The following is a 27423-nucleotide window of genomic DNA, read 5'->3' on the forward strand; positions in this document are numbered from 1 at the left end:
AAGCAGGAAGATGTGATTCAGCCCTTCAAGCTGATCATCCTCTTCAATGTCGTTTTCCTACTTTATCCCTTTACATTGTTGTTATTCAGAACATTGTCAATTTCTATTTAAACATATTCAATATTTGAACTTTCAAAGTTCTGTGGGGTAAAGAAATCCAAGATTCACAGCTGCCCTTGATCCTAATTGCCCCTAACCTCAACCCCATTATTCTGACATTGTTCTAGCCTTCGCAATGCCTTACCAATCCATCCTATTTGTCTCTTTCAGTATTTTATATGTTTTAGTGAGATGTTCTCTCATTCGTTGAAATTTCCAAGAATGCAGGCCAAGTTTTCCAATCTCTCTTCGTAGAAGAATCCCACCATCTTGAGAACACGTTTGGTGAATCTCTGTTGCATTTCCTCTATAGTAATAATCTTTTTCCTCAGTAAATTCTGCACACAGTATATCAGGCATGATTGAACAATGTTCCTAACCATTGAAGCAAAACGTCGATACTCCTGTACTTAGATCTAAAATTTCAAAAATTAGTCTTCCCATTTGCTTCCCCCACCTGCATGTTAGCCTTCACTGAATTAGTAACAAGGATACCCAGGTCCCTTTATTCATCTACACTTTTTAATTGGTCACCATTTCATTGTAAACATTAGTTCTCCTGCCAAAGTGGATAACCTCATATTTTTCCACATGATATTCCATCCACCATGGTTTTCGCACAGCCATCAGGTTTATCCAATTTCTTTTGAGGCCATTTTCTCACAGCAAACATTTCCATTTAACTCTGTTATGGAATATAATAAGCTCAGCAATCACAGAGCAGTCTGCTTAAATTCAGTAATGGGAAGCTTCTCAACTCAATAATTCAGCATAGAATTGTATTGTTATAAATAAAGGTGGGGTGATCAGGAAGAGTCAGCATGGATTCTTAAACTAAGAATCAACTAATCTGTTGGAGGTTTTTTGAAGTCGCAACAAAGATTGACGATGAGAATAACACTGTCGAAGAAAGTGCCATATGATTCAATGCCATATACAAACTTACAAGTAAAATTATAGGACATGGAATAAAAGGCTGATAGGAAAAAGAGAGTAATGGTCAATTGATAGTTTTTGGGCTTGAGGAGGGTTTGAAGTGGATTTGTCCAATTTCTTGTATTGGGATCTTGCTTTTCCTGATATATATTAATAATCTGGATCATGGTGTACAGGGGGCAGTTTCAAAATTTGCAGATGACACAAAGCATGGGAATAATTGTAAAATACTAAGAGGACTGTGTAGAAATCCAAAAGGACAGGGACAAGTTCGTTGAGTGGGCAGATAGATGGCAGATGATTTATTATGCAGACAAGTGTGCATTTTGGTAGGAAGAAAATCGAAAAACAATATAAAATCGGGGATACAATTCCATGGTAGCTGCAAAAGTAAAGGGAGCTGGGTGGATATGTGTCCAGATCTTTGACAAGGAGAGAGCAGTAAGAAAAGCCAAAAGTATTCTTGGCTTTATTAATATGAGTGTAGAGTACTACAGGAAGGAAGTTGTACTTGTATAAGAGACTTATTAGACTTCGTCTGAGTATTGTATACAGTCCTAGGTGCCATATTATAGGAAGGATGTGAACGCATTGGACAGAATGCAGAAGCAGTTTACAAGATTGCTTTCAGGGTAGAGGAACTTCAGTTATGAGAATAAATTGAATAAATTGGGACCCTTCTTGTTGAGAAGAAGGCTAAGAGGAGATCCAATAGAGGTTTTCAAAATGATGAAGAGAGTGTATAGACTAGAAAGGGAGAAACTCTTTACGTTCATAAAAAAAACAAGAGCAAGAGGGCATAGGTTTAAAGTGATCTGCAAAAGAAGGAAAGGTGAAGTGAAGAGAAACATTTTCATTCAGTGTGTACATAGGGTATGGAATACACTGCCGAAAGGTGTTGTGGAAGCAGATTCAATTAATATATTCAAGACAGCCTTGATGATTACTTAATTAAAAATAATGTTCAAGGGTGTGGAGAAAAAAAACAGGAAATTGGCACTGGGTAATGATTGTCATTAACAAGCCAGTGCATGCACAATGGGCAGAACGGCCTCTTTCTGCACCATAACACTTCTGTGATTCAGCAACCTCAGTCATATTACATTTAGTCCTGACATCCAAGTAATTTATACATATTGAGAATAGCTGAGTCTGAACAGTCACAGTCTGCCAGTGAGAAAATGATCAGTTTATTCATACTCAGCTTTCTGCCTGTTCATCAATCCTTAATACATGCTGGTATTTTATCTCCTTTCCCATTTGCTGTAATTTTGCTATCCAATCTCACATGGGAGACCTTATCAGAAGCCTTCTGAAAATTCAAGTAGGATATATAACTGGTGATTCTGAAGTAGCAAAGGAAAGATGTTAGTTGGTTTTAAATCCTCTTCATTCCTTAAGAATATTTATTTTCTACCTCTCACCACATGTGCCTAGAGTGAACCTTCAGTTTAGCAGTGGTATCTGAGTCAGAAGATGGAGGATTCAAATACACCCTCCCTCCCTCAGCCACCTCACCACTAACCTCATCACTCCACCCAATTTTCGCTTTCCGATGAATACTGGAGTGAGGGGAGTTGTAGCCATGAATTATGAATTGGCAATTAGCATGATAGCTGTATGGGTGTAAATGGTTCCCCAACACACACCTCCCTTCAGCTCCTATCGTAGAGTTTTGCGGAGACCGTAATACCTTCCCACATGTGGGATGAACCACCATTTCAACTGGTATAAAATTACTGCATTAATGGAAGGAGACTTCAAGTTGCGGCCTTGTGTTTTTTGTCAGGAAAGAGGCTGGCACGTTTAAAAGAAACATCAGCAACCATGTGTCCCACAAATGATTGTAAATAACAAGTAAACCTCCACCAATCCCATTCTGTATCTGGGTATGAAATAATGAACATAATAACTGATTTTTTAAAAATTTCAGATCTAAGGTTAGGCATGTATTAGCTTGGGAAACAGTGCCTGCTTGCCACAAGAGGGGTTTGGAGGGATATGGGTCAAGTGCTGGAAAATGGGACTAGATTAGGTTAGGATATCTGGTCAGCATGGACTGAAGTGTCTGTTTCCATGCTGTACTTCTCTATGACTCTAAGTTATAATGCTTAGAAAATATATGGTTTAAAACAACAAGAATTTAACACTGAAAAGACACCACACTTAAACAGGGAATCTTCTCATTTTTAGACCGACTCCAAACATGTGAGCATTCTCACAAAGAAAACTATAGCTGGTTAAGGTGAGAGAGCCCACTGGATATTCTGGCAATTGGGAAGCTAACTGGTTACCTCGCTGGGCTTTCCCAGGAAATAGACCCTGGAACCCGAAGTCCTGCCTACCTGCTGCTCCTACCCAATCAGTCGCAGGATTAAACTCAGCAGTGCCAAGGTAGGATCTCTGGCTGTTGCCAAGAAAACAACCATGCATTCCCAGCTTGAAGAATCAGTGACAGAAAGATAAGTGTTGGTTAGGAAAATGCAGTGGGTTTTGGTGTTCAGGTTCATCTGTGTTAGGCCTCAATTATTCACATTATTTATTAATGACCCAGATAATGGCAAAGAAATGCATATATCCAAATTTGGCAATGATACAAGTTAGGAGCCATTCTATATAGAATACATATATCATACAATTAGAAAGAGATATTGATGGATGAAGTGAATGGGCAAAACTGTGGTAGATAGTGTTAAATATAAACAAGAAAAAAGATTTTGATTTTGGCATGAAAAAGGATAGAACAGGATACTTTTCTAGATAGTATGAAGTTAAATACAGTGGATGTCCAAACAGGCTTGGGGATTCATCTTTAAAAGGTCACAAACAGGGGCAGAAAATAGGTAAGAAAGTTAATGGAATGATGGCCTTTATATCTAGAGGACTAAAGTCCAAAGATGCAGAATTTATGTTGCAGTTGTACAAAACCCCAGTTCAACCCCACTTGGAGTACGGTAAGTAGATCTGAGCACCACACCTGTGGAAGGATAAGACCATAAGACCATAAAACCATAAGACATAGGAGTGGAAGTAAGGCCATTCGGCCCATTAAGTCCACTCAGCCATTCAATCATGGCTGATGGGCATTTCAACTCCACTTACCCGCATTCTCCCCGTAGCCCTTAATCCCTTGTGACATCAAGAATTTATCAATCTCTGCCTTGAAGACATTTAGCGTCCCGGCCTCCAATGTACTCTGCGGCAATGAATTCCACAGGCCCACCACTCTCTGGCTGAAGAAATGTCTCCGCATTTCTGTTCTGAATTTACCCCCTCTAATTCTAAGGCTGTGTCCACAGGTCCTACTCTCCTCGCCTAATGGAAACAATTTCCTAGTGTCCACCCTTTCCAAGCCATGTATTATCTTGTAAGTTTCTATTAGATCTCCCCTTAATCTTCTAAACTCCAATGAATCCAATCCCAGAATTCTCAGCCGTTCCTCATATGTTAGACCTACTATTCCAGGGATCATCTGTGTGAATCTCTGCTGGACACGTTCCAGTGCCAGTATGTCCTTCCTGAGGTGTGGGGACCAAAACTGGACAGAGTACTCCAAATGGGGCCTAACCAGAGCTTCATAAAGTCTCAGTAGCTCAATGGTGCTTTTATATTCCTTATATTGGCCTTGGAGGAAGTACCACAAAGGTTCACGAGAATAATACCTGGACTTCAGGGGTTAAGTTATGAGGAAATTAGGCCTGTTTTCTCTATAACTTAGAAAGTCGAGGGGTGATAAAATCAAGTTCTCCAAGATACTAATAGGAAGAGACAGGTTAGATAATGATAAAGTATTTCCACTGGTTCGGGGTTCTAGAACCAGGCAGCATTATCTGATAATTAGCCAGACCATTATGGAGAGATATTAGGAAACACTTCTACTCACAAAGGCGATAGATGTCTAGAACTCTCTTTCACAAACAGCAATGGATGCTGGATCAATTATTAATTTAATATCTGAGATAAGTAACTTGTTTGTGAAGCAAATATTTTAGGGACATGGGCCAAAGGCAGGGTTATGAAATTAGACCTTGGATCAACCATAATCTTGCTGAATGGTGGACTAAGCTCAAGCGGCTGAATGGCCTACTCTTGTTCTCATGTTCCTGTGTTAATGGTGAGAGAATGGAGAGGTGGGCTGGAGGAAAGGGGGAGTAGTTCTCAGATGTGAGGGTTTGGGGTGACTTTCAGTAACCATTCTCAGGCCCTAGGCCAAAGCTCTTCCTCTTCCACATTCTGGCTGGAGCTGAAGTGATTGCTGCCTCGGTGGGATAAGATTCTTAAGTGGTCATTAATTGATCACTCAAGGGCCTCAAATGGCAGTCAGGTAAGAAGATTGAGAGAGCACTTGTACCACATTGCTAGTCATTCTGCCTCTCATCCAGGAGGCCTGAACTTAAGTCCCATCTGTTCCAGAGATGCATTTCAACACATAAAAACCAGATCATAAAAAGATATCTAGGAGGACTGAGTTTGGGCCATTCTGTCCAGAACATAATCATGATAAGGTTGGAAAGGTGGTGATGTTCAAACCATCTGCTTAATTAAGTACAGTTCCCACCTCAAGGCCTGTCACTTCCATGTCCAGGAGATTGTACTCTGAGACTTGATAAATGTCCAGTGATTTTTGTAATTTTTGTGTATTGTGTGCTGATCAATGTATTGCTTCTTGCAACTGAAATAACTCCCCAGAGGCTAGTCACCAAGTCCCCCTTCATTTACATGTGGAGAGTCCATGACACTGATCCAGCTTGCTCAGAGCTTGCTTACAGAGTGAACAGAACTTCTGACTCTCCTGTTTGTATCTGTCAGCCAGGGTGCCCTGATTGGACCAGATTAACAGCCCCAGTCAAGGAACTCATATTCTATGAGGTCCACCTAGCTGACCTCGTTACAAGTACTTCAATAACATTGCACACTCCATCATTCAAATACACAAGCAGATCAAACCATGATATTATTATTGATGATGGAAAGGTTATGATGCTGAAAATGAAAATGTACATATTGGAATATAAAGCGATTTAAAAAAGAACTGCTCAGAGACTTTGAAATATTTGTTTTAATGGGTTCCTGAAAATAAATGATATTTTACCCCAGTTGTGAAAATATTAATTAATCTTCTGATTCATGAACTACCTTAAAATAAACTTAATGGAAATATTTTGTATTCATCCTCCTGTTATAAAGTAGTTCTGGTACAGATGGTGAAGGAATTTAGGTTCACAAGCAGGGCTATAGATGACACCAACTTTTTGACAAATTATGGGACATTTTGTTCTATTTAACAAACAAATAAAACTGTTTGTTGAGATGGGTAATAGCTTAGTAGATTATGACATTTTATGACAAATACTAGAAAATATGAAATAAAATTAATTTAATCTTTCATATTTGTATGTATCCTTCATTATCAGGAGTGTGGCTTTGATGTGGCATTCGTGCCCTTGGTTCACAATGTTATGAATTCAAGACTCACAATTTAGGCTCACCCTCCAATGCAACGCAGAAGGAGTGCTGTGCTATTGGAGCTGCTGTCCTTAAGAGGAGATATTAAACTGAGGCATCCATCTTCCCTCTCTGATGGGCATTCAACCATACAATCAGGAGCAGGAGTAGACCATTCAACCCCACACACCTGTTCTGTCATTCAATAATATCATGGCTGATCTGATTGTAACCTCAAAACCACATTCTAACCTACTCCAATAGCCTTTCAATCCCAAACGTAACAAGAAACTATCTGCTCTTAGCCTTTAAAATATTTGAGAATGCTGCTTCTATTACCTTTACATAATTACGTTTCCAAAGACAAACAAATACTCAGAGAAAAAAAGGCTAATCTCTATTTTAAATGGGTAACCTCAATTTGTAAATAAACCCCTCATTCAAGATTCTCCCCTAAGAGAAGACATCATCTCCAAACCTACCCTGTAAAGACCTCTCAGGATCTTATATATTTCAATAAGGTCACCTCTTAATCTTTTAAACTCCAGCAGATACAAACCTAAACAGCTGAATCTTTCTTCACAAAACAAAACACACCCATTCCAGGTATTAGTCGAGTCGAGTGAACCTTTTCTGAACTGCCTCCGCTGAATTTATATCCTTCCTTAAACAAGGAATTGAAAAATTCCAAAGCAGTGTTTTGAAGAACAGAACAATTACTCCTCCTGTCCTGGCTGATTTTATTAGTTTATTTTATAATCTTTATTGCAGTTTTTTAGGTGTTTTCAATGTTCCAATGGCTGCTGTGTTTGTAATTTACAACACTGACTAGAGTTTAATGTATTTCATTAACTAGAAAGTGATTTGGGGCATTTCTTAAAGATTTTTCATGAAAGCAAGTTGTTCTTAAAACATATCTGCAAAAGTGCCATCAGTTTATGTAACTGATTTATCTTTGGCAAAATCATTTAAATTCTGCACTTTGATTCAGAATCGCCCTCCAAAGTTAAAAGAATCATACAATTATTCCAGGATTTTTTTTCTATTCTTTCACAGGATGTTACCATTGCTAATTAGATTAGATTAGATTAGATTAGATTACTTACAGTGTGGAAACAGGCCCTTCGGCCCAACAAGTCCACACCGACCCGCCGAAGCGCAACCTACCCATACCCCTACATTTACCCCTTACCTAACACTATGGGCAATTTAACATGGCCAATTCACCTGACCCGCACATCTTTGGACTGTAGGCAAGTGTTTGCTGTCCATCACTAACTGCCCTTGAGATGTCCTTCACTTCAATATTCAGGACAACAATCATTCATATAACAATAAATATCATCTAATCAAGCCAATATATCAAGGAATAGGAACATGAAAAATCAGGCAATTATCTCAACTTTCTTTATCGCTTATGTAACACTTAGTACCTTTAACTCTATAATAGTAGGATTTTGATTCTATATCAACCAAACTTCTTCTTTAAAAGAAAGTCAAACCAGGTTACCTGGCTACCTAGACTGATAACCAGGTGGTAAATTTTCTCATTTCTTTTATCAAAGTATTTTTTGGGTGAGATTCATAGCAGTTGATCTGCCATAGTCTGTAGCAACTTTTCTCATGCAATCCTCCACTCTTCATCCCTTTGGTTATGCAGCCAGCCCTTACAGTGTCTGGATCATGGAATCATGCGGCAGGAGAGGCAAGTGTTTCCCAATACTGGGATTTTGTGATATTAATGCTGCTACATCTATATTTAAATCCCCCTTTTTCTAAAGATGTAAGGGGTACTATAACTTTAAGAGAATTGAAGGACTTAGAGAAGCACATAGAGTACTGAAGAATTTACAATGTAACATTTGGTCGAGCAGCTAGCTATAACTGGGTTACTATGAGACAAAAACCAAATTCAAACTTGGCCAATGAGTTTAAATTACACCCCAAGATACTAAACTCCAATCAAGTTTGAATTTGGTATTTTGGCAATAGTAAAACCAATGAAACGATCCAATGCTTTGGAGTATAAATATGAAACAAACTGAACAGTTGAAGGAGAACTGCCAAGCCTAGAGCATGTACAGACTGCCCAAGAAATAGCTCTCTTAAAGGTACCTTTACCTATTAATCAACAACTTGTGAAACATAATTCCTAAGAAGGAAAAGATAAGACAGAGGAAGATACGAAGAGAAGATCCGAGAACTGCCTGGTTTTGAAATTTGAATTTTTTGGTAAATCTTAAATGGGGACTTAATCGGACTAGTATTGTAGAGGGGAAGTTAAAGATATGTTAGATAAAGGAGTTGTAAATAGTTGTTAATGAATTATTCTGTGTTAGACATTAAAAAATAAAGTTGTTACTTTTTACTTTAAATAGTGGCTTTTCGAAATAGTCTTGGTCTCTCGAATTTTCACAGATTACCACATCGGGTAAATCATTTCTCGGTTGCTGGTTTAAATTAACTGGGGGTATGGGGTTTACTCTGTGTTGTAACAGTTTGGGGGCTTTTGTCCGAGATTTGAACTTGTTTAGACAGATTTGAATAGATTAGACAGATTTGAATAGATGTGAGGGGACAAAAAACCCCAATAGATTTAAACACTTGTAGGTTAGTGTCCTAGATCTTAAAAAAAACCCGTATGTGAGACAATTTGTTTAATTTCAGTGACTTATGGTTGATTAAATCAAAAGCGAGAGAAATGGTTCTTAAAATTGCTAAAGAGATTCTGGGTTTTGAAGATGATACTCAAAATTTGCCAAGAAAGTTTAGAAGAAAAAGGCCATTCATTTATAATTAGCAAAAATATTAGGTTTGGGTTTAACCAGGGACAAAAGCAAAGGTGAAATTGTAAGGGAATTATTCAAACACTTAGGTGTATCAGAGAAACAGACAAGTGCAGTAGAGGTAAAAAATAAACTTATATTGAAATTAAGGAGAATGGAGTTAGAGGAGAAACAATAGGAGAGAGAGAGAGAGAGAGAGAGAGAAGGCTCTTAGCTGAACAAAGAGAGAAGAAAGGGAGAAAGAAAGAGAGAGAAGAAAGGGGGAGACAAAAAGAGAGAGAATTTAAACCTGAGAAGTTGCAATTTATTCAGCAAAGTCAACAGGATGGAGATTAAAAGAAAAGGTAGTGACATATACAAATATGTCAAAACTCTGCCACATTTTGATGAGAAAGACGGTGAAGCCTTCTTTACTATATTTGAAAAATTGGCTAGGCAAATGGAGTGGTCCAGGATTTATGGGTAATGCTAGTTCAGACTAAGCTGGTAGGCAAAGCTAATGAGGTATTTGCCATAATGTCAAATGAGGGGTGAGGATAAACAGGCTATTTTAAGTGTTTATGAATTGGTACCAGAAGCAAAAAGACTGCAGTTCAGAAACACAAAGAAGGAACCAGGTCAGACTTATACTTAGTTCAAAAGAATTAAACATAGCCATTTTGATAAATGGTTGCATGCTTTAAAAATAGATAAGACCTTTGAGGCTTTAAGAGAAATTATTCTGCTGGTGGAGTTTATAAACTCACATCCGGAGATGATAAGAATTCACGTGGAGGAACAGAATGTTCAGGAAGTGAGAAGGGCAGCAGAATTAGCAGATGAACACATGTTGGTACAAAAGACAAACTTCTCGTAAGAATTTCAACCTGTGAGGAATAGAAGTTTGGAGAAGGGGAGATCCTATACTACTAAACCAAGAGTAGAGAGCACTGGTAAGAATTTACCATAGGATAAAAAAGAAGCCCAAGAGGGTGGAAACAAGGTGAAGGACATCAAGTGTTTCCACTGTGATAATGTGGGACACGTAAAGTCACAGTGCAGGTCGTTAAAGAAAGGCACTGTTGGAAAAGATTAGGTGAAAAGAAGCTAAGCCGGTGGCATTAGTGAAGGTAGTAAAGAAGTCCTCAAGAAGAGACGAGGAGCTGCAAGAGAGTGCACAGCCTAGGCGAGAGCTGGGTGTGGAGTTAGTACCTGATCATTACAAAGAGTTTGCCTTTGTGGGTAAATTTTACACAGAAAGAAAAGGGGGAGAAAGAGAAGAAGTTATAATTTTGAGAGCTACAGGATCTAACCAGTCACTGATAGTAAGAATTGAGCAAATATGCACTCTTTCTGATCTGTAACCTGAGAATGGTCATTTGTGGGATAGATGGACAGAAATTTAGCATTCCTCTACGTAAGATCAGGTTGCTCAAGACTGGGGAAGTTACAGTAGGAGTGATTGACAGTTCCAGGAATTCAATTTGTTCTTGGGAATGATTTAGCAGGATCCAAAGTGAGAGTGACACCCCTTGTTGTGGAGAAGCTCAAAGAAGACCAAGAAACTGAGGAGTTAAAACACAAATATCCTGGTATTTTCCCAGACTGTGAAGTAACCAGATCCCACTATCGTAAGTCATAGCATGAAGCAAAAACTAAAGAGAAAGATGAAGGAGTTGAGCTTCAGTTAGCAGATACCCTGTTTGACATAATGGTGCAGGAAAAACCTGAACAGGCAGAGGGTCAGACAGAAGTGTTTAGTCTTGAAAGGCTAAGGGACTTGCAACAGCAAGATAAGATGATAAAAGATATATATGCAGATGTGTACTCTGAAAAGGAGGCAGAGAATATTCCTGAGGGTTATTATCTGAAAGACAGAATCCTAAGATGGAAATAGTGCAAAGGAGAAATGGGCCGAAGTGCACCAGATTGTGTTGCCAGTAGCAGACAGACAGGATGTGTTGCGGGTAGCACATGAACTACCTGTAGGAGATCACCTAGGGGTACGAAAGACTCAGACTAAGATACAAAAACATTTTTATTAGCCTGCAACGCACAAGGATGTGGTTAACTTTTGACATACATGTTATACATGCCAAATGGTAGATAAGTCACAGGAGGTAATAAAACGAGCATTTTCTTTTTGTCAATTCCGGCGTTTGAAGAACCTTTCAAGTGGTGATTGATTGTGTAGGTCCCCTCCTGAGAACTAAAAGTGGAAACCAGTACTTGTTAACCATAATAGATGCGTCTACTAGATTTCCAGAGGCAATTCCATTATGGAGTATCAAGGCAAAAAGAGTAGTGGAGGAGATCGTACCATGTGAAGAAAGCTACTAACTACCCAGAGAGATTCAGTTGGACCAAGGATCAAATTTTACTGCTAGGCTGTTTAAGGAGGTTATGGACAGCTTAGATATGCAGCACTTTAAATCTAGTGTGTATCATCCGGAATCCCAGGGAGCTTTAGAAAGGTGACATCAGACCTTGAAGACCATGTTGACAGCATACTGTCAGGATTACCTGAACGATTGGGATAGAGGTATCCCATTCATATTGTTTGCCATTCAAGATGCCCCAAATGAATCTACTCAATTCGCTCCTTTTGAGTTAATATCTGGGCATGAAGTGAGAGGCCCTTTGAAATAAATTAAAGAAAACTTGACAGGACCAAAGTCGAAGATCTCACACTTACATTACATATTGGAGGTGAGGGAGAGACTAAACCGAGTAGGTGAGCTCACTGAACAGCACCTAAAGAGGGCACCGTATAGAATGAAGGAGGCGGCAGATAACAGTTCTGAGACTCGGATGTTTCCTCAGGGGAATGGCATATTAGTACTGTCACCAGTGATAGGAGATCTTTCAAAGCCAGGTTTAACAGTCCCTAACAAATTGAGAAAAACTTGAGTCAGGTGAACTATCTAGGAAAGATGCCAGATAGGATAAAAAGGTATTGGGTATGTCATGTGAACATGTTGAAACCGTATTATATGAGAGAGGAAGAACTGAAGAAACAGGTGTTAATGACTACTCTGCAGAGTGAGGGATCAAATCCAGATGATATGGATTTTGATGTGCTTCAAAATAGATTTTAAAAATGAAGAAGTCCTTGAAGAGTGGGATAGGTTAGTAAACTATCTGTCTCATGAGCATAGAATGCAATCGAAAGATATGTTCTTGCAGTATAAGGGCATATGTTAGAATCAGTTTGGCGGTGGGGGGAGGGGAAAATAATGCTATTGTATATAAAGTAGATGTAGGGAATACTGCTCCAATAAAATAACGCCCCTATTGGCTTAATCCTTTCAGAGCCATATAGGTCTCGAAGGAGGTGGAGGCCATGCTCGATGAGGACATCATTGAACCAAGCCAGAGCGTGTGTCGTTCGCCAATCGCCTTAGTTCCCAAACCAGATGGGACTCAAAGATTCTGCATGGATTATCGAAAGGTCAACGCTGTTACAAAATTGGACTCCTATTCAATTCCTAGATTGGAGGATTGTATCGAAAAAATTGGACAAGCCAGTTACATCACCAAGTTGGACTTACTGCATCGTTACTGGCAGGTACCTTTATCAGAGATGGCGAAAGAAATTTCTGTATTTGTAATCACAAATGGGCTATATCAATTTAAAGTGATGCCCTTTGGAATGAAAAACACACCCGCCACATTCCAAAGACTCATGAACAGAGTTGTAGCTGGGTTAACAAACTGTGCAGTCTATTTTGACAGTGTCATGAACTTTAGTAGGTCCTGAAAAGATCACATGGTACAGTTGTCAGCGCTCTTTGAACAACAATGAGAAGCAAAACTGGTGATAAAAAACTTAAATAAAACTGAATTTGTGAAAGCAGAGATGGGACATAACATCAATCATGGAAGGTTGACCCCATTGAACGCAAAGACGGAGGCCATTGAGGAATTTCCACGACCAACTTCGAAGATAGAGGTGCTTCGATTCTTTACTCAGCGGATTCTATCGGAAGTTTGTTCCAAACGTCAGCAGTGTGGTGGCACCGTTAACCGATTTGCTGAAGAAGAACACAACTTTTCGGTGGAAGAACAATGTCAGGAGGCATTTGATCATTTGAAATCAATTTTAACCACCAAACCAGTTTTAGCTACACCAAACATTTGAAAACCTTTCAAAGTCGCCATTGATGCAAATGATATGAGTTGGAGATGAGGATGGGATTGAACTGCCACTTGGTTACTTTTCGACAAAGCTCAACATCCACCACAGAAAATACTCCATGATTGAAAAAGAACTATTGAGTTTGGTACTGGCCTTGTAACATTTTAATGTGTATGTCACAAAAAATGTGGCGAAGACAATTGCGTACATGAATCACAATCCGCTTATATTCTTAAAATGCTTTAAAGACAAGAATATGAGATTATTTTGTTAGAGTCTTATGTTACAGGCTTTTAATTTAAAAATCGTATATATTGCAGGTCGTAAGAATGTAATTGCAGATTTAATTGATAAAGTTTAGATGAGATTTATATTTTTTTAAAGTTATATGTACACATACAGGTATATTGGAAGAAGTTAAGGTAAACTTCGATTGAAGTTATCTGTATGTTAGGGTAATGTGTTTAAATAATAGAAAAAAAATGAAGTCATCTTTTCATTATAATGGTTCATTTTTCTTAAGGGGGGAGGTGTTATGAAGAGTACTGTACTTTTAGGAAAGTTGAAGTACTTAAAAAAGCACACAGAGTACTGGAAATCTTACAATGTAACATTTGGTCCAGCAGCTAGCAGTACCTGGGTTGCTAGGAGACAAAAGACAAATTCAAACTCGGCCAATGAGTTTAAATTATGCCGCAAGATAATAAACTCCAATCGAGTTTTAATTTGGTATTTTGACAATAGTAAAACCAATGAAACGATCTGATGCTTTGGGATATAAATATTAAACAAATTGAACAATTGGAGGAGAACTGCCAAGCCACCAGCATGTAGAGACTGCCTGAGAAATAGATCTCTTAAAGGTACCTTTTTCTATCAATGAACAACTTGTGAAACATAAATGCTAAGAAGAAGATAATAAGACAGAAGAAGGTACAAAGAGAAGATCCGAAAATGCCTGGCTTTGAAATTTGAATTATTTTGGTAAATCTTAATCGAGGGTTTTATCGGACCAGTATTATAGAGGGGAACGTAAAAGATAGGTTAGAGAAAGGAGTTGCAAATAGTTTTAATTAGTTATCACTGTTAGACTTTAAAAAGTAAAGTTGTTACTTTTTACTTTAAATAGTGACTTTTGAGAATAGTTCTTGGCCTCTTGAATATTCACAGATTATTGCATGGGATAAATCATTTCAGTGTTGCTGGTTTAAATTAGCAGAGGGTTTTACCCCATGTCATAACATCCTTCAAAAGGTATTTCAGACATGTTAATCCTGGAACTCAATGGTCTACCATGATTACCCTGAAGGAAATGAACCAGAGAGACAAACTATTTCCGCAGTTACACAACAGGGACCTGGAGGTGCTGATGGATGGGGCTTGGAGAGGTGAGCAGTGCTGTATCCTGCTGATCAGCAAAGAGATTGAGTCACCAGACCGAGCCAGACTGGACTGAGATGGTGATCTGGGGTAAAATGCACTTCCTTGCAGGAAGAAGGTTAATGATCTTATGGGCTTCACAAGGATAAGTGCCACCACTTTCTCTCTGCTATCTCACACTCACAGGGCTGGCACTCACTCAAAACCTACCAGTGCGTGCTTATTTCACGAAGGCTCCTGGACTACAACTCTTACTGTGGCATGCATTACGTCCACTCAACCCATATTGTCCTCCTTCAGCCTCCCAAACTACCTTGTTGCTTGTCACTCACTCACTAGGGGCAGTTCATGATTTCTTCCACTTCTGTATCACTACCAAATGCTCTTCCATCCACTGCCATCATACTTAGACCTTTCTTTGTCTCATTGCAAAGGACATTGGTACACAGCACAGATTTTGTCCAGTGATGCTGACTAGAAATTCCACTCTGCTTTCTGTTCTATCTCTGCCCTACCCAGGACTTTTTCACCTAAGTAGGATTAAAACAGCCGTGCAGGTTGGGGATTGAAACTAATGTTGGTTTTGTGTGTGCCTGTACAATACATCAATTGGCACTTTAACTTAAAAAGCTATGTAGAGTTTGTGTTGTTTTCGGTTTGGAATTGTGCTACAACAATCATGCATTATGTACCCTTCAGCAGGTTCTTTTAAAATAATTGGATGAAATTATCCTCTCAACTTTAATGTTGTAGTGTCTTCAGCAGTCAATGCAAAAATGGTATGTTGACATTATTCGCACTAAATAACATTTAGTATCATTAATTAATCAAGGGTAGAGATTACCAAACAAATGCAAATACATTTGAACTGACTAGTAAGGGTTAGCATGACTGAAATCAGACCATCTCAAATATATGCTTTTATGCACCATAATTAAAGCTGGACTAAATAATGCTTGCACACAGAATCCAATAGCTGTGGTACCAGCCTCATAAACAGTATCTTACATTAATGGAATCTACATATTGGTACTGACTGCCTAACATGAATTGAAGGAATATCAGAAGAGGAGAATATTTTCAGCAGGAGGATGAGGAGGTCACTTTTTCCAAGAAGATTCCAGAAAATTCACAATTATTTGGCTTGAAGTGTAATGTTCACATTTTCCTTGTCAGAGATTGATTCTTTGACAGACTCATCCGTTGCAGCTAGATTTAAAATTGATACAATTACAAATATAAATGGGTTCCCCTTTAAGACAGAGATGAGGAAGAATTTCCTCTCTCAGTGGAACCACTAATGCTTGAAATAGCCTCCATTTCTCACTGAGAAAGACTATGTCATTGAATACGTTCAAGGTTGAGTTGGGTAGATTTTGAATTTCAGGATCAAGGGTTTTGGTGTCAGTTAGGAACGTGGAGTTAAGGCTCTGCCATGATCTTATTACAAACTGGAGCAAAGAGCCGAATGGCCTACTCCTCTTCTTAATTCTTATGATCTTATATGATCTTAAGATCAACATCTAACATTCTACCTGCTTTGGACATAGTGTGAAGGTCAATGTCATCGTGGACTGAGATGTTATTAGCTAAAATTTGAAACCACATAATTCTTTAAATTATGGTTAATTTCTAACTCAAGTATGTCCAACTCCACATGAGAGGTTATATAAATATTTTCCAAAGCCAAACAGCAGGTAGTGATTACAAATGAAATGTTGTGTGGATTGGCTGATTATACAGAGGTACCTCCCGTTACTGTGGATACTAATTGAGTTATTGACATTTCTTTATGTACCTAAATTGTTCAAAATTATAGAATTTGTTTCATTTTTCTGTTTCTCAGTCTAGTGCCTGAAAGATATGTGAAGGAAGTGGCAGGTCACGATGGTGGTTGTTAGAAAATCTGAGCTGAAGAATAAGTTAAATCTGATGGTTCCACTTTACCACTTTAAGAAATCCAACAGCTCCAAAATAAAATCCTATAGTTCAAATATATTCACAGCAACTATTGTATCTATGATGCTGAACCTTGTGATAAACATTAACTGCATTAGAGGTAGTTCAAAGAATGGTTTCTAGATTACTATATGAAATAGATTGTAAGGAGCATGGGAAAGGGGTAATTTTTTTTAATGAAGCAAGGTTGGACAAGCTCGGCTTGCATTCACTAGGGTTTAGAAGAGTGTGAGGTGACATATAGAAACATGTAAAATCCTAAGGAGTCTTTAATCAATAGATGTGGAGATGTGGATTGTGTCAAGCTTCCTGAGTGCTGCTGGTACTGCACTCTTTGAGGCAAATGGGGAATATTCCATCACAGTCCTGACTCATGCCTTGTAGATGGTGGACAGGCTCTGAGGTGTCAGGAGGTGAGTTATTCACTTCAGACTCTGATCTGTTCTTGTTGCCACTGTGTTTATGTGGTATGGCCAGACCCGTTTCTGCTCAATGGTAACTCCCCAGGGTGTTGATAGTGAGGGACTCAGCGACTGGTAACACCGTTGAATGTTAAGGGGCAGTGGTTGGATTGCCTCTTAATGGAGATGGTCATTGCCTGACATTTGTGTGGCACAGATACTACTTGCAGCTCCAAGCCTGGATGTTGTTCAGATCTTGTTGCATTTGAACATGGACTGCATCATTATCCAAGGAATCTCAAATGGTACTGAATATTGTGCAATCATCAACAAACATTGCCATTTTTGACCTTATGATGGAGGGAAGGTCACTAATAAAGCAGCTGAAGTTGGCTGGGCCTAGGATACTACCCTGAGGAAGGTGGTGGAAGCAGACTCTGTAAATATTTTAAAGCCAAATTAGATAGTGGTATGTAAGAGGGTGAAAGATTGTCAGGGTAGGGCAGAGGATTTTCTCAGATTAGCCATGATGTTATTGAGGTGCTAAATGCTTATTCCTACTTCTTATTTTTAAGTTTATGTCTAAAACCTCCTCAGTAATTCTTAAGTTGGTGTGGATTTTTCTCTGAGTTAAATATGATCACACAGACTGGTGGGCCACCACACTGCTGCATGGACTTCATCAATGACTGATTATCAACTATGAAAGTTGCTGATAATACGACGCATCCATGTCCTGGAGGGTGAATCAAAGAGTCCGAATTACCCTATTAACTAACCTATTACAATCTAGCAGGACATTATTGCATCATTATTTGTGGGAACTTGTTGGCACAAATTAGGTCTTCATTTTTTGCATCACAAGTGAAATTAAGTTGACTTAACTTCAAAAGTGTTTCATTAATTGTAAAGCAGTTTGATACATCTGATGGTTGTGAAAATAATTAGTACAAATTCACATCTTTTGTTACAATTGAGATATATAAAATTTTGTTGTTGGACTATTTTTAAACGAAGGAAGTCATGTGGCCTGTTCTGAAGCCTACCTGACAATTGTAAAAGATCAAAGGAAAGCTTAAATCATCTTACTCGATAAAATGTGCAAAGTATTTACATTTGGACAGAATGGGCAGCAGACTGTGAATCGCCACATTCCCGGAAAGTGTTGAGAATGTTAGATTGAAAATAGTTGTGCTATAATCGGTTCATTTACTTCTAAGATAAATGAGAGTTGGGGTAAAGAATCATAAAACGAACAAGAACAAGAGGGCACAGATTTAAAGTGACCGGCAAAATAACAGTGAAGTGAGGGATAACATTTTCTCTCAACAAGCAGTCTGGGTATGGAATGAACTATCTGGAACTCCAACGGTGGCAAGCTCAATTGAGGCACTTGAGACAACATTGGTTGATTAACTGAATAAATATAATGTGGAAGGGTATAAGGGAAAAGTAGGAAATTGGCATTAGGTCATGATGCTCATTCAGCAAGTCAGTACAGTCAGAATGGGCAGAATGACCTGCTTCTGCACTGTAACATTTCTGTGAATCTGGAATTGGTATTGAGGCGAAGTGAATATGTTTCACATTGTCATGGGAAAGGAAACAGAAGTAGCCATTTTCAAAATTAAATGGCAAGATCCTTTTATATCCTGAGTAGAGGAATCATTGGGAGAGGCTTAACTTGGTTCAGTAATGAACTCTGCACACACAAAGCACCTGAAGAAAGCTAATATCATGCTGGTCTTCATAACAAGAGGAATTGAGTATAGAAGCAAAGAGGTCCTTCTGCAGCTGTCCAGGGCCCTGGTGAGACCACACCTGGAATATTGTGCACAATTTTGGTCTCCAAATTTGAGGAAAGACATTCTGGTTATTGAGGGAGTGCAGCGTAGGTTCACGAGGTCAATTCCCGGAATGGCAGGACTATCTTACGCTGAAAGATTGGAGCGAATGGGCTTGTATATGCTTGAGTTTAGAAGGCTGAGAGGGGATCTGATTGAGACGTATATGAATATTAAAGGATTGGACACTCTGGAGGCAGCATGCATGTTTCCGTTGATGGGTGAGTCCTGAACCAGAGGACACAGTTTAAAAATAAGGGGTAGGCCACTTAGAACAGAGTTGAGGAGAAACTTCTTCACCCAAAGAGTGGTGGATGTATGGAATACTCTGCCCCAGAAGACTGTGGAGGCCAAGTCTCTGGATACTTTCAAAAAGAGTTGGATAGAGCTCTTAAGGATAGTGGAATCAAGTGTTATGGGGATAAGGCAGGAACAGGATACTGATTGAGGATGATTAGCCATGATCATAATGAATGGTGGTGCTGGCTCGAAGGGCAGAATAGCCTACTCCTGCACCTATTATCTATTGTCTATAAATGACTTTTCTACATGTTGAAAGGGAAATCCAAACCCTTGGAAGCTGGGAGCAGCTGTGGACTTTTTTTTTATATAAAGAGTGAGATGCGTGAAGAAGACCATTTTCATTTTCTTTTTAAGCATTTGTTTACAAAATGAAAATAGGGAAATCATGGGTTTGACGGACAGAGTTACACTTTCTTTTGTTCCTGTTAATTGAAAGGAAATTCTGATACCAGATGGTCAGGTTCAGATCACTCTGCTGCACAGGGAGACTGTGGTGGGACATCCTCAGAGATTTTCATGCTACAGCTAATCATCATCTAGCAGTCAGTCAGTGGAGCCAGTCAATAATGGGTGATGGCAGGAGGAAGTTCAACCTGTCAAACCAGGTCCCTTAAGTACAATGGAATCATTAACTTTCATACAGACCATACAGCCTGGGTTGAATTCAAACCCAAGGATGGCAGAAGTTGGGGTGGCATAGCATCAAGAGGAAAATCCGTCACATATTGATCCTGCAATTCAGTCTCGGTCACTGCAGAGCCTCACCCTGGCCTGCATCACATGTAGTGTTTGTCCTAGTAAACCATAAGATACAGCAGCAGAATTTGGCCATTCAGCCCATCACATCTGCTCTGCTACTCAATCATTGCTGACATGTTTTTCAACTCCACTTTCCTGCCTTCTCCCCATAATCCTTAATCCCCTCACTAATCAAGAACCTATCTATCTCTGTCTTAAATGCATTCAATGACTTGGCCTCCAGTATCATTAGATTCAAAGTTCTTAGCAGGTTCTTTAAGGTCTGATCAAAATGGTTACAAGAAGACATGCATTTCAATATGAAGCAAATTATTACCTATTAGTTTAATATACTTAGCATATATTAGAAATATATTCAAACTAATGAGTGAATCGATTCGCTTAAACTCCCCAACATACATTTGCAACGAAACAAGTCAGTCTCACACTACCTTCTATCAGTTGGGGACTTTGGGGACCATGTCACTTAGAACTGCATCACAAATTCAATGGCATTGGTCTCATGAATCCCAGTCCAATGGTGAAAAGTCCAATGAGTGGGTCAAAGTCCCTGATATCAATACAGTTCTGAATCTAATATTACATGCTGAATCTCTATATCATAATGACTGCAGTAATTTTCCAAACTTCAACAGGCTGAGAACCAAATTCAGGTAGCCCCATGTGTTGACCCCAAAGGTCAGTTCTCACAATTCAATGTCATATGGTTACCTCCCAGCCAAAATGTCCTATTTCTGCATTAGACTTGTTTTTCATATACATTTCTATTTCCTTTCAAATGCACCTTGCTATGAGCAATTAACTCTTAATGATTAACCCTCAATGGTCTGGTTTGTAGATATCATTTTGAAGCTAAACAGTAGACCTCCACAGTCTTCTGCTGTAATGAGTTCCACAGAGTCACCACCCTCTGGATGAAGAAATTCCTCCTCATCTCAGTTCTAAAGGGCCATCCTTTAAGTCTGAGACTGTGCCTTCAAGTCCTGGTCTCTCTTCCTAGTGGAAACATCATCTTGATGCCCACTTTATCCAGGTTTCTCAGTATTCTGTAAGTTTCAATGAGATCCCCCACTCATCCTTCTAAACTCCACTAAATACAGATCCAGAGTCCTCAACCATTCATCATATGACAAACCTGACATCCCTTGGATCACTTTTGTAAACCTCCTCTGGACCCTCTCCAAAGTCAACAAATCCTTTATTAGATGTGAGGCCCAAAATTGCTCACAGTATTAAAAGCTAACAAACACACTGAGGGATCATTAGAAGAAGTTTAGACAACAAGTTAAATGACCTCATATGAGTGGTCAAGATCAGTGGCTGTATCTTCAGAAAACTTAGGGCATCGATTGTACTTTTTTCTCAATTCATAACAACCCACAACATTCAATTACCAACAATCTTGAGCCATCAGGGCTTACATTTGATATAAAGTGCTTTCTCTCACTTTGACACACATGGCATTGTCACAAGTTTCATGCAGCTCCATACAGTTCCAACTTTTCAATCAGGATAACCATATTTTCCAAGTATATTGCATAATACTCACTAACACTTTTCCACAATCTTGCAGGAGAAGACAATGCATAACTGAAGGCAGCAGGTTCAATCTGATGGAGAGAGGTCAACACTTTTAACACCTTTGATGAAAATTCTGATCAGTACTCAACAAAATGCTTCATGCATTGGAAACCTGGCAGAAAGCCTGCATTCGATGTCAAAGAAAATGGTGGTACTTTGAACTAACCTGGCACATGGTTTTGCACAAAATTCATCCCTTATTCTTTCCAGCATGGCCTCTTCATACTGTGAAATCAATGAAGGCAGCAAGGCAAAGCTTAGCAGGTCAGGCAGCACCTGTGAAGAGTTAATGTTGATTATTTTAATCTTAACTCTGATTTGTCTTCACAGATGCTGCCAGACCTGCTGAGCTTTTCAGCAACTTCTTTTTTTGTTTCTGATTTACAGTATCCGCAATTCTTTTGGTTTTTATTTTGTGGAGGCAGCATGCTGCTCTCTAGCGAATCTCTTTCCTGTGTCTTTCCCCTCCTCCTGTTCTGGTCCACGTTTGTGGGTAAATCACAAATTGGTTTTAATTTGGCTACTTGCTAAGTAATCTCAAAGATAATCAAGTACTGAAACAATGATTTAAACTTGATCGTATGTAGTTACCAAAATAAGACCCCTCAAATAAGCAAGTTAAACCTTGCAACTCAACTTGGCTATTACCCGATGAATGGTGGAACAAGGCCATGATTCAACTAACAGTGTCTATCTCTCGATATGTCCAGGGTTCAATCCTTATGCAAAGATATTCTCCAGAGCTCTGCAAATGAAGGGTTCTTGTGTTGGATTCTTATACAAGCTTTTGTCCTTCAGGTTACTATTAATGATTCTTTAGAGTGTTTTCATCCAAGTCTGCAGCTTGCTTTCTTTTCAGAAGTAGCTTCATTGTTCCATGTTACTTTTGGCATTGATTGTCTCTGTAAAGACACACTTTCCTGCAGTTATTTCCTTAAATTCTTCTGCAGGGCAATCATTTGTGGCAATAAAACAGCCAGTTAACAAGCAGATGTCTTGAGTCCTTAATTTCCCAGACATGGTTAGTTGCATTCCATTCATGTATAAGTTTGTCCTTGTCTCTTAATAGTTCAATTAGATAGAGATCTTGCAACTACTTTCTGTGCATAAGTTTATCTTTGTTGATTCATTCAATCCATGAACAATTATTAAAGTTCTGAAGTGAATAATATCACACCAACTTCCAGCTGAAGATGACAAAGGTCTGATGAGTACTCTCACCAGATAAGGATTGTCCTCCGACACCCAGCGCTTGTTGTTATACCCTCTTTTTCAGGCAATCTGCACTGTGTCAATCTTTTGTCTGAATCATTTTACATTATACAAACCGAACAACAACTCACAATATCAGAATAATCACTGTCCTTTTGCCCATCTTCATCATAAGGTCAGTCTTCATATTTCCTAAGAACAAATCTTTTCATTTCTCTTAAACAACTTGGGGCCCCAAGCATAAGTCGCCTCGTGGCCTTTTAACTATTATCTTTCCCTGACCTTTCATCCTTGTTCAAAAAATTGTTAATATTTGGAAAATTGAAGTAATTACTGGAGTAACCATTAAATAATATCTAATATTACACAGTAAATAACTAGAAAAATTCACTTTTATAGGGGTTCCAATTACCAACACCATCCAAAATGTGAGTTCTGTAATGAGAGCTCAGACTGTGGTGATCATTGTTATAATTACAAATGTTCAAACAGTTTTCCATGGTATCACATCAATCCAGCAATTTGTCCTTCAATTTGGTTTGGTAATTGTTCATTTTATTGATTTTAATTGTGCGCCGTCATCAAGAGGTCTCTGTAATGGTCAAGTATAGAGGGTTGACAGACCATTTGTGAATGGGGAGTTAGAAATAAAGTTACTGGTAAAGCACTCAAATTATTTCTTCATATGACTTGGATGGAATGGGTCACATTCTTTCAGGTGGCACATTCCTTTCTCTTATTCTGCTTTACTTCTGCCTCTTCGCCATTCTCCACTTCCACCTTGTCTTCCTCATGTTCGTGCAACTTGGTTTTGACAGATTGTTGGTGGAAAGGGCTGTTCCCTCATGATGCATGCAACAGCTCACCATAAAGGAGAGCACTCATCACTCAGTAGCTCTTGGTTTGTCACAGCGACTGAAATGAACTGCCAAGGAATGAATGCGAGTCCTCAGCCAAGAGACCAGCCATTGAAGCCCTTGCCTGTGGTCATGCACCACTGGAGAAGAATCTCCTTCAATGTCTGCATATGGCAGGGTTGGGATAAGGTGAATACAAAGCAACATACATGCAACCAATGGCACCACGCACATCAAAACGCTTGCCATTCTTGCAAATCCTGATGCCAGCTCCATCCATTTCTGAAATAAAGTTATGCACCTCTAAATAGAAAACCTCAATGAATTCCCTTATCCAGCTGTGCACTGTTAATGCAAGATGTAGGAGAGATAGTTATTGGAGCAGCGTAGACTTAAATTGTGCTCTGGGACCTCGCAGAGCCTCGTCTGCCCTTGGACCATGCAGAGCCGACTCTGCCCTGGGACCACGCAGAGCCGACTCTGCTCTGTGAAAATTCGAACTGGAAAATTGAAATTTCCACCAGAAAATTATTGTGTCTAGAACCATTCAATAAAGCCTCTTGTAGTCGGAGAATTTTGAGGATCTAACTGATGGAACATTTACCTTGGAAAATTTAAAATCTGCTCTAATTCCTGAGTCACTAGTAAAGTAAACATCAACTCACCACTTATTCCCACCCCTTGACTATGCCTCCCCCAAACTCCAACATCTGCCTGACACTAACTCCCATCTGCCAGACTCCAAACCTGCTGGACCAGACATCTCCAGTTCCCCAAAGCCCAACACCCTTTTCTTACATGAGCTAACACAATACACTCCCAACACAGTGGAACACCACTGGACACAACACCCCACCAATCACAAAATCCCCCTCAATCCAACAACATCCTGCCCACAACCAACCAGACAACCCCACATTAATCCAATCTCCTTCAAGTTTGCACATTCTCCCCATGTCTTCGTGGGTTTCCTCCGGGTGCTCCAGTTTCCTCCCACAGTCCAAAGATGTGCAGGTTAGGTGAACTGGCCATGCTAAATTGCCCATAGTGTTAGGTGGATTAGTCAAGGGTAAATGTAGGGGAATGGGTCTGGGTGGGTTGCTCTTCAGAGGGTTGGTGTGGACTTGTTGGGCCAAAGGGCCTACTTCCACTCTGTAAGGAATCTAATCTAATCTAATCCAACCTGGCACCCTTCCAGATTCAACTCAAATGTGATATCACTCACCCTCACTAAACCTGATCGAAACCCAACACCTCATCCCATTTCCCAGCCCAAACAGAACACATCCTGACCTGAATTTCCCCAATCTGACCCAATAACCACATCAACCCGACTGCAATTCAAGGTGACACCCCCCCCAAGAGTCATGAATTAACCTGCCCCTCAGACCCAACAGTGCTCCCATGCAATTTGATAACCTTACTGACCTTACCCCAACATTAGCTTAATCACAAAACCACTTACCTAGCATTCTGCTCATCTTACACCCTACCCACCTCACCATGTCACCCTAGCCCCCTCACTGACAGTCCCTGCTCGTCTATTGCCTCTCAACTCATTCCCTCACTTACCTTACAAACTTTCCATTTCACTGTTGCTGCCGAAATGGCTGCTGTACATTGAAGAAGTATATGGCAGAAAGTGAATTGAAAGTGGAGCATAGATTCTACAAAGACCTTCTTTGGTGCTGGAAAGATGGACTCCAGAACAAATTCTTACCTGTCCAGAAATCTCCGACACAGAAGCCATCCTGAAGCAAATGGGAAATTTGTAATTGAATCAGGGTTGGATAGAGGATTTCTAACCCTAACTAGATTATTTAGGTTTTTTAAAAAATATTGCCTACTCCAGTTTAGTGTCAGTTTTATATTCAACAGTACAGCATTGAGATGGTGTCAACTAGAACACAGAACTTCAAAATGGCAACAAATCAGCATTGCACTTTAAATGACAAATCAAATCTGCCCCCCAAAAATGTAAATGAGTACATACTAACCCACTTACCAATTTGGCACCCAGTGTGCCTCAGAATAGAGCACATGTACACCATGTATGTTGTTCTGAACAGATCAGCGAGCACATAACAAGCAAAAAATGGGCACTAATGAGCCCCCATTATTCACTGGGCAATTGACAGAAGGTAAAACACATTCATGTCAGATATGTTCTTGAGATCATCAAGATTTTTAAAGTCTTAAAAGTTTTTTTTAAAATACCCCATAAAGGGCAGCACGATGGTTCGTTGGTTAGTACTGCTGCCTCACAGCACCGAGTTCGATTCCAGCCTCGGGCAACTGTCTGCGTGGAGTTTGCACTTTCTCCCAGTGTCTGCGTGGGTTTCCTCCGGGTGCTCCAGTTTCTTCCCACAGTCCAAAGAAGTGCAGGTCAGGTGAGTTGGCCAAGCTAAATTGCCTGTAGTGTACAGGGATGTGTAAGTTAGGTGCATTAGTCATGGGAAATGTAGAGTAATAGGGTTGGGAAAATGGGTCTTGATGGGTTATTCTTCAGAGAGTCGGTGTGGACTTGTTGGGCCAAATGGCCTGTTTCCACACTGTAGGGAATCTATGATTCCATTAGAAAAGTGAAAGCTGCTTGTAGAGAGAATAATTAGCCAGACTTCAAATTTAAGATGCAAAGAGATTTTTTTGCTGGCAATTTATTTCAGATATTAATTATTTTGAGTTTCACAATGATCAGTTCTAGTGCTAGTAAGATTTTCAGCTTATAGAAGTCTGTTGCCTCAAGGTACTTTAATAAGTATTGAAATGAGATGCCCTGTTCATACAAACCTAATTAACCTCCACCAAGAGGTTACCGTGTCTGCCTGAGATTTCCTTGTCTGTCACTTTATACACTTTACATTTTCTTTCCTTCTGGTTGATCACTCCAGAAATTGTTTAGTCTCCAACTTAACTTGAACTGATTAAATTTTGAACCAACTATTTATTTTCAATGCAAAGAAATGAATATTTTACTAAGTTCATTCTTCCAATACATTTTTTACATGAAAGTACTTCTTTTGTACTATGAAAACTGCCCTATGGCACACAAGAAGTTCTGAAAGCTGTAGTTCTCACCAGATAATGTCCTAAGATCAGGAACTATATTTAAAATGTGGCATGCAATTATCTTTATTTCAAGTGACAGCAAAGGTTTAAAGAAGTGTTAGAAACCTTTGTAATGGAAAAGTCCATTTCATGTGTCATCATTCAGAATGGATAAGATTTCTAACTATATGTTGGGCTTCTCCACAAGAAATCAAATGTCCTTTTTCCTTCTTTCATTTCCCTTTTCCCACTCGGCCATAAGTAAAGCCTGGGTCATTACGCTTATGGAATGAAAGCTGATGTAGCCTCCTATAGGTCCCTGGTTACATTCAGTGTCTCACTTCTAGTTCAGTTTTATAACACGTCCAGGGAACATATAAAGAACACGAGTTAAAGTTGGGGTAGATTTTTTAATTTAAAAAGTTATTAATCATAAATTAAGTCAGTAGATTAAGGCCCACATTGACAGACTGTTTATCAAAATGTACTAATACCTAGCTAGAGTTTTAAACATGCACAACTATAGAAAGGGAAGAAAACTGAAGGTAAACATTGATAGGATTCTGCTCTGAATTATTTCCAGTCTTGTGGCAACTTTGAAGCTGTATGATGCTCAATCAGAAAATTTCAATATCAATTTTCTTTCATTGCTCTTACAAATAGTGCAGCTATCAAATGTCCTGAATAGATAGCACT

This window comes from Hemiscyllium ocellatum, chromosome 3 (genome assembly GCF_020745735.1).
Source record: "Hemiscyllium ocellatum isolate sHemOce1 chromosome 3, sHemOce1.pat.X.cur, whole genome shotgun sequence".
In the NCBI taxonomy this organism is placed as follows: Eukaryota; Metazoa; Chordata; class Chondrichthyes; order Orectolobiformes; family Hemiscylliidae; genus Hemiscyllium; species Hemiscyllium ocellatum.